The sequence below is a fragment of the Lepidothrix coronata genome, unplaced genomic scaffold (genome assembly GCF_001604755.1).
Source record: "Lepidothrix coronata isolate B3197 unplaced genomic scaffold, Lepidothrix_coronata-1.0 Scaffold146, whole genome shotgun sequence".
In the NCBI taxonomy this organism is placed as follows: domain Eukaryota; kingdom Metazoa; phylum Chordata; class Aves; order Passeriformes; family Pipridae; genus Lepidothrix; species Lepidothrix coronata.
In genome coordinates this window covers 2,065,186-2,075,903 of record NW_016690326.1, presented here as the reverse complement: position 1 = coordinate 2,075,903, position 10,718 = coordinate 2,065,186, and the positions used below count along the sequence as shown (strand labels likewise).

The 10,718-nt window shown below is 45.3% G+C and overlaps 1 protein-coding gene across 11 annotated transcripts in view; it reads left to right on the top strand.

Moving 5' to 3' along the window:
- Positions 1-10,718, top strand: part of SFXN1 (sideroflexin 1) — a 43,313-nt gene that overhangs the window by 17,557 nt on the left and 15,038 nt on the right. For 3 of the 11 annotated variants that reach the window (XM_017828116.1, XM_017828111.1, XM_017828115.1), the window contains exons 2-3: positions 828-936; positions 2,263-2,341. The exons of 1 other annotated variant lie outside the window; for it this stretch is intronic. The gene's annotated coding sequence lies outside the window, so the exon portion shown is untranslated. Of the gene's footprint in view, positions 1-38; positions 116-827; positions 937-1,512; positions 1,582-2,262; positions 2,342-6,355; positions 6,466-7,249; positions 7,327-9,528; positions 9,547-10,718 lie in introns of those variants that run through there. 7 more of the 11 variants (XM_017828117.1, XM_017828112.1, XM_017828114.1 and 4 more) reach the window with 7 other exon arrangements.

The following is a 10,718-nucleotide window of genomic DNA, read 5'->3' as shown; positions in this document are numbered from 1 at the left end:
GTCAGGTGGGCACTGGTTGGGTCGGGTCGGTATTGATCGGGTCTGGTTGGCACCCAAGGGAGCAGTGTCATCCCACAAAGGGCACTCCCCACGCCCATGGCAGTTGCAGGACAAGGTGCCCACTGCCGTGATCCTGCCTGGGCTGACCCCCTGCCCTCCCCTGGCTGTGGCCGTGCCCCCGCTGATCCCAGAGGTGCCTGATCGCATCCCTGTGCTCACACTGTGCCCCTGTCAGCCCCAGGGACAGTGTCACCCGTCGTGACATGTTGAGTTACAGACCGTGGGCATGAGGCAGAAGGTTGCACAGTACAGATGTGGACTTCAGGAAGTGAAAGAGGAAAACAGAAGGGTTGAAATTCCTGAGTGTTTCTACTGTCACAGCAGCCCAGCCACCCCTGGGAGTAACAGAAAGAAGGAAAGTTACAGTGGCGAGGCCACCATTTGTCCCAGTGCTGATTTCCTCTTCCACAGCTGCATCCAGAACATCAGTTCTGGGTACCAGCAGCTTTAAATTGCTTAAATAGAGATGAAGACACATCCTGCCCTGAAAAACATGGACAAAATAACAGAACCACGATGTGCAGATTAGACTGTTGCTGCTTTGAGCCTGGGAACAGGCTGAGTCCAAGAGGAAAGCAACAGCGATGCTTTTATAGGAGCACTGCTGCCTTCCCAGAGCCTATACCAGACACCAGGGTTATGGGTTGGGAACCCAGCTGAGGAAGGGATGTACTGCTTGAGTGTGAGCAAGCCCAGCAAGGGGGTGACAGTGACACGTGGATAATCCTTATGTGGCTGGTAATGCATTTTTTTATCTCCTCCTTTAGGGGAGAGTGACGTGACAAGGCCTCTTGTACTTGAGCAACCTTCAAAGCAGCCTCCTGAGCTGTCGGTGCTGTCCTCGTACAAAGCAGTTTATTGTCATCTCATCGCCAGGTTTGGGGTCTTTAGTGTGGCTTGGGTTTCTAATAATAAACCTGTAACAACAATCCCAATCCAGTGCAGCCCGGAAGAGACCGAGGTCAGACCTCATCGGGGTCTGCAGCTTCCTCACGAGGGGTAGCAGAGGGGCAGCTGTGACCAGGGACAGGACCTGAGGGAACAGCCGGAGCTGTGCCAGGGGAAGTTTAGGCTGGATGTTAGGAAAAGCTTCTTCTCCCAGAGGGTGGTTGGGCTCCCCAGGAAAGCCTGATACAGCTCAAGGAGCGTTTGGACAACGCTCTCGGGCACATGGTGGGATTGTTGGGGGTGTCCTGTGCAGAGCCAGGAGTGGGACTCTGATGATCCCTGTCGGTCCCTTCCAGCTGAGAAGATTCTATGGAATAATTAATGTAATTAACTGTGAGAGAACTGTAAGGCACTCCGGGCAGCTCCGGTGCCCCAGGGGAGCTGGCGGGTGGGCGGAGGGCGACGCTGCCCTGGGCGCTGCCCGCACACCGCGGCCCTGCCGGGCCCTGCCCCGCCGGGGCGGAGCGAGGCGGAGCCGGGCGGCCCCGCCACCTCCCCCAGGCCCTCGCCCGCGCCGCCGAGCGAGGCTCTTCCGGGCAGCGGGGCCAGGGCGGCGTGGGGCCGGCGGCCGCGGTGAGTACCGGGGCCGGGGATGGGCCGCGGGCGGAGGAGCCACTGCCGATGTCACCCCCACTGCTGTACCGCCGGCTGGGCGGGGACACAGCCCCCCGCGTCGCCTCAGCCCTCTCCACAGGACACCAGCCCCGCGTGTCGCCCCATTCCCCTCCACTGGGGACCAGCCCCATCGGTCTCCTCTGTCACCCCGGCAGAGGCCCTGATCTGTTTGTCACCCCTGTCCCCTCCACAGGGGTCCAGCCCCATGTGTCATTTTGTTCACTCTGTTGGGGTCTCTGCTCTGTACGTCACCCCGTCCCCTCCACAGGCACCCAGCCCTATCTGCCACCTCAGTCCCCTCCATAGGGGACCAGCCCCCCATGCCACCCCCTGGTCCCTCTGCAAGGGCCCAGCCCCATCTGTCACCTGTGCTACCTTTGCAGAGACCCCGATCTATTTGTCACCCTGTCCCCTCCACTGGGTCCGGCCCCATGTGTTATCCTATCCCTTCCGCAGGGTCCCAGCTCCATGTGTCACCCTGTCCTTGTGGAAGCAGGGCTGGGCATTGGCAGTGCCACACAGCCGGCACTGTGGGGCTGCCTCCTCTCTGCACACATAGCAGCTCCCTGCTACCCCACCTGCTCCCAAAATCTCCCCCTGACCACTCGCTCTCCCCTGAGCATGAGCTCTGTGTCACAGGGATTGCGTGGCAGCTGCACAGATCCCAGGCCTGCAGGATCGTCCTTTCCAGGGGAGGAATACACCAAATAACTTCAAGGTCAGATACCTGATAGCCAGAGATAGGGATTTTAATTATGAGTATTGATATTTTTATTTTTTTAACTATAAACAATTTATTTTTATTATAATGGGAAGGGGGGAGTGAAGACTGGCTTTGTATCACTACGCAATTAAAAAATCACCCGTATGGATCCTGTTAGAAAAAGATACATGAAATAGTGAAAAAGTACAGAAAAGGGCCATGAACATGCCTGGGTAGAGCCAAACCTCCTGCAGTTTACCGGTGGGGGTGTTAGAAACTAAGGAGCAGAAACAAGCTTGCAGCGATCAGGACTGAAATAAGAGCTTGCACTAACCCTGTTTAGCAAAGAAGGTTTATTTTTCTGAATGTGGAGATGAGGTGGACACGTGTTGTCTCTCTGTGATCTACCTCATGTTTGATGGGGATGGGAAAAGAAGTGGCAGATTGAAAGCCGACACTGCTGAGTTGGCTGCAGGAGCCTCTAACATCTGGAGGTGGCTTTAGTGCAGAATGATGAAATCTCTGGTCCAGTTACACTCCAAAGATGGCTCCTGTTTTGAGGAGAGAGCCCCAGCAGCAGGTTCCATCCGTTTCACCCAGGCTGCTGCTTTTGTTGCTAGGCTACAAGTGGGATGTACATTTATAAGCAAAAAAAGAAAAAAAAAACAAGCATCTTGTAGTGTTGCCATGATTTGCCTTCTCCAGCGTTTCATTTAGGATTGCAATAGGAAAAATCATAGTGCAGACAAAGATGTTTTTTTTCCTCTGGTGATTTAAGTAGGTATTTGATGGTAGAAGCTGCTTTGGGGAATGAAAACTTGGCAAGTGGCTTTGTTAACATTTGGTGTAAGAACATTGCATCATACTTCTCCCAGTCATCAGCTGTGCTGCTTATTTCAAGCTGTGGCAGCAAACTAGTGCAAATAGAGGAATACCAAATACCATTACTTACCAACCCTGGTAAGTCTGCTATGTGCTCTTTTGCCACCACACAAAAATGCTTTTTTTTCCGTAGAAGTTCTTCTCATTTGAACTAATTAACTGCCCTGACTGACATCCCTGGAGAAGGCCTCGTGTTCTTTTCTTTGCCAGAGCAATTAAACTGTGGGTAGTAGCTGGGTTTGCCCTTCCGCTGTTGCTTTGCCAATGTGTTGTAGTTTTAAAGCAGAACAAATCACCTTTTACTAATGGGAGGGTGGTTAATCTCCTGTCTTTTCTCCTAAGCCAACACAGCAGCCATTTGGGTGGCTGTTGAGGAAAACTGGGCATTGGAAAAGAAAAATCCGAGTTTGTTCAGACAAAGGAGCCCCAAAAAAGAACATTGTGTTATTTGAGGAATAAAGAGGCCTAACAAGACCTCTGAGTATTTCTTTATAAAAGCAGCATGCAAAAGAAAGGAAATGTTTCAAAAGAACTCAACTGTGCAAAAACAAACAGCAATTTGGTGCAAGGGACACTTTGCTAATAAACATGTTGGAGGAAGAAGAGCTGTTCTTCTCCCCATTTTATAGCAGCAAGTACTTTTCTTGACCTCAGGGGTTTCCAACCTACATCTCATTTTGCAGAGCAGAGCACGGATAGCTGGACATCAGGCTGTTAAGGCACTGCTTTGAAAAATAGAGATTTAGGGGCCTAAGTGTGTCAAATCTATTTTTTCTCTCTCCCAACGAGTCTGCACATAAAATGTCAGCAGCATCTGACTCTAACTTTTGAACTATTCCTATCATAAAGAATCCTAAAGAGTTCTGTTAAGAAAGAGATAATGCTGTTACCTCCTATTTTTACTGGATTTTCAGGGAAAAGCCTGACTCTCATTTTTTTAAAAAGGAATTCTTAGTTGCCTCTCGGAGATTTTGTGAATGATGATCTGATCTGAGCACCTTTGCATCACCTGAACTTAGGGATTTGAGTCCTGGTAAAGGACACCACACAGGTTATACCTTTCTTTCACTATTTGTGTTGGCTCACTTGCCCTCCTGTGTGCAAGCTGGTTAGAATTCTCTTTTAAGCTGGAATACCCAGCACATTCCATGTTTTGTAACTGAGAATTGCAGGTTGTAGTTTGGGAGGTTGTGAGATGTCACAATATGCATTATCGCAATTATATCTGCACTACTTTTGGATGTGGAATTCTCTTCAGACTTCTCTCTGGGTTCACAGTTACATCACTATGAAATTTCTTTTTCTATCACCCTACTCCCAATTTTAGCTTAGATACTGGAAAGAACTGACGAAGTTTCTTACTTATGGAGTGCATTTTTTTCAGGGCTGGGGTTAAAATACAAGGTGTCAGTGACATAAGAAAATATAAATGTTTCCAAGCAGGGTAGCAAAGCTACTTTTCATCATTTATGTGCTGCTGCGTGAGTTCAAGTTGCCCAGAATTTCCAAGACCATGTGCCCATCTGGATTTTTCAGTCATGCAATACAGTTTATATATGGTATAAAAAAATGATCAAATGTCTGAGTTGTTCAAAATTGTGTGGTATGTTACTGTCTGAAATATATTAAATAGTAATTGCTACTCTCTTAGCTGTTGCTTTGATTTGAAAAGTGGTTGCGTGACCTTCAATGGGATGTTTAAAACATGAACTTTGAAAAGGAACTGCAGAGAGTTGAACTCCTGACAACTCCTGAATCTGCATTTTGTATAATTGGTGTTGTTAACCTTTAAACAAGGTTTAAAGTTTTCTGCTGTTGCTGGTTTTGTGGCAAATCTAAACTTAGCCTTTGTACCAAAAGTGTTCATCAGACTTTGTGCTGCTTTTGTATGTAATTATTATATTAGTAGAGGCCACTCTCCCTTATTCTTAAGCTCTTTTCCCCCCTTCAGTTAATATTACTATTAACCATTAGACCACAAACTGGCAGATGATTCTATCTGATCAGAGAGGGCAAGAAATTTGGGTATTCTTGGTACTGGGGCTTCCAGCTCAGTTCATTGTCACTTTCTGATTGAAAGTACAAGATGAAAAAGATAGTAAAAGCATTAATGATTTAAAATAAAGATTTCTGTATAAGAAGTTGAGAGTTCTGTTCAGATAAACTAAGACCTTAGTCATCAGTGAGTTCTAATGTGCTTTTTATTAAGTTTTTATTTTCTGATTACTAGAGCTGAGAGAGCATTGGGCGAAGGTGAGGAGGCAGCAGGGAGATCTGGAGAGAGAGCAGTAGAGAAATTCGCTGTAAAGCACTTGGGAAGTGCAGTTTTGCACAGTGGTGTCCTCTCTGGGATCTACCACCTGTATCCCCACATCTCATTGCCTCTGGTCTGCAGAACTATGTGCTGAGAAGGTGCCAAGCTTGGCTAGTTCTTTCACTTGACAGTCACAGAATCACAGGATGGTTTGGGTTGGAAGGGGCCTTAAAGATCATCTCATCCCACCTCCTGCCATGGGCAGGGACACCTTCCACCAGACCAGGTTGCTCCAAGCCCTGTCCAACCTGGTCTTGAACACTTCCAGGGGTGGGGCAGCCACAGCTTCTCTGGGCAACCTGTGCCAAGGTCTCACCACCCTCAAAGTATAGACTTTTTTCCCCAATATCCAATCTAACTTTTACTCTGTTGGTTTGAAGCCATTCCTCCTTGTCCTGTCACTCCAGGCCCTTGTAAATAGTCTCTCTCTACCTTTCTTGTAGGCTCCTTTCAGGTACTGGAAGGCCACAATTCAGACATCCCTAAGCGTCTCTTCTCCAGGCTGAACAATCCCAATTCTCCCAGCCTTTCCTTGTAGGGGGAAAACACAGTCATGTGTTTATGGAAAAATTTATGAACTCACAATCAGTTACAATTCTGAAAACACACCTTGCAGGAAAAGGCGCGGTGTGAAATAGGGGTAATAAAACCTCTGTGTCAGTGCTGGGGACACACACAGTGCCAAAACCATTCCTGGTCATGGGAATGCCATGCCCTGCATTGTTAACTCGCTGGAGTGCAGCGGGAGCGGTTTTGCCCGGGACAGCTGATGCTCACGCAGACAATCCGGCAGCACGAGGCAGGATTTAGCTGCCGTTCTCCATGGGCAGTTTGGATACAGCCGCCCTGGTTTAGTGATGTGACTGTGCCAGAGAGCATAGTCCTTTCTTTATTGCTGATTTAATTTACTGGTGGGGACCATCACCAGCTGCAAGGTTTGCAGGTACCAGAGCTTCTGTTAAATACCTTTCTAATTGATCTGTTCTTTAAAACAGTGAAAATATGTCTAATTTCCTTCCTTACTACATGTTTTCCATGATAGATGTTAATTGTTTGACCATGTTACAACGCTGTCTTTTATCCTTTCCATTACTGCTGATCCTCCTCTGGGAACACGACCTCAAAGTGATATTTCACTATGGGTTATTACAGTAACTGATGTGTTTGTAAAATTCACGTTGTTTCCCAAATCCTCTGTTAATGCAATTGTTTGTGGAGGAGAGTTGTTTTGGTATCAGCTTGGGCAGTTTTGCTGTACCTTTCCACCTCAACATTTCAGGTGCTGTTGATTCAAATATTTGTCCTCTTTCAGGGTGGTCTCCCCTCTGTTGGTACTTACTGATAGCAGCAGGTGGGAACAATAAATTCAAGTGTTTATACATAAGCTCCTTAATTAGTTATTAGTAGTTATTGAGGTTTGCCTTCCTTAGTTGACTGTAACAAAGCAAACAGTTTTATCTCTGTTGTAGAGGAATTGTGGTTTTGCTTTCCAGTTCCTTTTCAAACTTTCTATTTATCTCAGGGTTCAGATGGATTTATTTAAATTTGATTTAACCAAAAAGTCCTTTATTTTTTCTTTACACAATTAAATTATGGATAATGAGAACTTAAATCTTGGGCATACTTAATACAGATGGAAAATTATGTCACTGAAGGTAGTGGAGTTACACCCTTGACAAAGCATTGTAGTCAAAATAATAATTAAATCTTAAGTTGTTTTATTACAGTGCCTTTGTTATTATTTGAATGGCCTATGCAAAAAGCAGCACCTCTCTGAAATTGTATCTGAAAATTAAGGTGACAGGTAGGTAAAATAGTGTTGCAGCAACTTATATTGAGGGTGCTGTACGTATTTCTTGGAGTTTTACAGTCTCACTGTTTAAATAAAAAAAAATTTTTAAAAAGCCATATAGTTCATAATGATGACTGTGTGGCTTATAGATAATATATTGATGAAACCATTTTTGTGCATAGTCACCATTTTTACTTTATAGTTGGACATTTTGTTTTATAAGAGGATCCCTTTGAAGTACCTCAGCATTTTATTAGCTTATGTTTTTTGCTTTATGGGATTTATTTCCCTTTTCAGCATTTACTAATTGGGTCTGATAGGTCATGAGTAGCATCATACAGTCTCTTTTAAACAAGAGGTGGGGCTTTTATTCTAAAAACGTTTTGCTGGAAAACTTCTAAGTTTTCAAGACAGAAATTCCCTTGTCCTCTTCGGTGCTGTTGTAACAGGTCTATGACTCAGAGTCCCAAGACTGGCAAACACAGCCACCCTTTTCACTTCACTGCAAGTTTTATGTGGTTCCAAATGATATTATTCCAGTATCTGAGTTCTTTTACACTCCTTTGTACGTGTGACACCAGCTCCTTCTCTGTGGGCACTGGTGGTCTATCTGGTTCATTTTAAAGTCCTTTAGGGCAGCAATGTTCCTGCTTACCTACTAAAAGGGCAAATCAGTTATATCAGTCACATCACTGAGAAAAGAAAATGGGTTTGGGCACTTAAATAGCTTTCACCTAAAATTTTAACCCCCTTTTACATGAGATCTAACCTTTTTCAGGGTAGACAGCTGTCCTGCCCACACATCCTATGCAGGATTGGAGGCTATATACTGACCTTTATCTTTATTAAGATTGGTAATAGTAAAGTCAGTGTCTTCTGTTGCCACTTTTCTAAACACGCACAGTAAGTTCAAGCATGAACTTTTGTTATAGCACATGTATTAATGGATCTTGTCCATTTTCCTGGTAGGTTCCTTTTTGCTGCTGCAGCACTAACACTTCTTGGGTAGATTTACAAGGAGAAAGAAAGACCAAAGCATGTGCTGACATGCTCCTGCTAGCTTAGTCTGGCTAGTCTGGGTAACAGCAAGCATAAAGGCATGGAAATAGGAATTTTACCTTGTGCTGGCAACCAGAGTAGTTGTGTATTGTCTTTGAGTTGCTTTTACTTTACTAGAGTGTGTTACATCCACCCTGGTTACTCTCTTACCCCTGCTGCTTAGATCATGCTCTCTCTTCTGCCATCATACCTGCAGATAGACAAGGCCTGAGAGTTTTTCCAGTTTACAGTAAGTTAGACCTCTCTTGCACCTCAGTCTCTTGATTCTGGCACGTCAAAATGTTTATTTTGTCATAGAGCTATGCTCTATGATCCTTGTTCGTTGTTTTCCCTGCAGATTTAAGGCTAGGCCTCAAGATTTGTAAACCTTACTCCTCCTGCTTCTGCAGATCTTGAACTTGAGCACAGTGGTCACCCAGGGTGATCACTGGTTAGTCTGTTGGAGGATCATGGGAGTGCAGACCTTCCATGCTCCCTGACCTTCTGCTGTGCCTCTTCAACATCCTAACCCAGGAGACTGAGCTGACCTCACTTTGCTTTCACACAGTCACCGGAAGGTTGGAAGGGACCACAGTGGGTCATCTGGTCCCACATCCCTGCTCAAGCAGGATCATCCCAAAGCACATGGCACAGGATTGCATCCAGACAGCTCTGGAGTATCTCCAGTGGGGGAGACTCCACACCTTCTCTGGTCAATCTGTTCCAGTGCTTGGTCACTGCACAATAAAGAAGCTCTTCCTCCCTCGTGTTCAGGTGGAACTTCCTGGGCATCAGTTCCTGCCCGTTCCTCCTGTCCCATTGCTGGGCACCCCCGAGCAGAGCCTGGTCCATCCTCTGGCCCCTCCCTGCAGACGCTGACAGACATTGATGGGGTCCCCTCTCGGTGTCTCCCCTCGAGGCTGAGCAGCCCCAGCTCCCTCAGCCTTTCCTTGTAAGAAGAGGATCCAGTCCCTTAATCATCTTTGTACCTTCCACTGGAGCTCCATGTCTCTGTTGTCCTAAGGAGCCCAGAACTAGACACAGTACTCCAGATGTAGCCTCACCAGTGCTGAACAGAGGAGCAGGATTCCCTCCCTGACCTGCTGGCAATGCTCTTCCTAATGCACCTCGGGATCCCATTGGCCTTCTTGGCCTCCAGGACCCCAGGTTCTCCACAGAACTGCTCTGCAGCAGGTCAGACCCAGCCTGTACAGGTGCAGGTGCTTTGTTCTGGCTGAATTAGTTTCCTGCCAAGGTACTAAGTTCTATCAGCATCAGAGCAGACGTGGAGTAGGTCAAGTGGGGAGGGGATAAAAACAGGGTGTGAAAGTGTTGTATTCTGTGTTCTGTAGATCCACCTTGAACCATCTGCAGTGAAGGAAGATCTTTACTGTTTAGATTTCTTATTACTAAATTACTTGGTTTTGTGGACAGAAGTATCAGAAGGTCATAAAAACAATTCACAGACAACCCAGTAGTGTATATGCTAATCAGAGTGAAAAGAAAGAACTAATCAGAGTGAAAAGAAAGAAAAGAGCTTTTATTTAAGGACTGCTTTATTCAGCATTCATTAGGCAGCTTTAAACATATTATCATAAGCTATCCTAAGCAGATTTTAATCTTTTCTTAATGAAACAGATAATTTACTTATAAAAATATTTTTACACTTGGACTTTCCTACAAATGACATACCAATAGGGAAGCATTCATAGAACAAGTTACCAGCCCTAGTGTCTAGACTTTTCTCCTTTTTTTGGTGGAAAAGAATTTTTGAATAAATGAGTGCACTTGCCTTCATAGGGCTTTGTAAAACCAGCAGTTCCCCCTTTAGACCAGAAGATGGACTGTTGTTTCACAATATGTAGCTGTTCATGGGAGGGAATTTTTAATTATAAAGTAGTAAGAAAGGGAAAAGAAACCTGAGGAGCATCTCCTGTTCAGATACTCTGCATGAGAATTTTGTTCTCCAAATCTGCCCTGAGTCATCTCTCATTTCCATGATCTGTGTTCATCTGTGATGTGCCCGGTGAGAAATGTATCACACAAAAATAATCCTATTGATAAAAGGTCCTGTGCAATAATGAACTTAACAGTGAGGGAAATGTGAGTAGAAGAAGGGGACAAAGATTAATTTCCCCTCCTGTACCACATGTAGTGGCCTTCTGAAATTATAGAATCACAGAATGGTTTGGCTTGGAAGGGACTTTAAAGATCATCTCAGACAACCTCATGGTGTTCTTGAGTTAAGATGAAAATACACTTCAGTGGCAGCTTGTGCTATACATATTAGTTGTCCTCATAATAATGATGTTTTTCCTATTAAAATGGATAAAATGCTATGTGATATCATCTGTATTTATATAGAT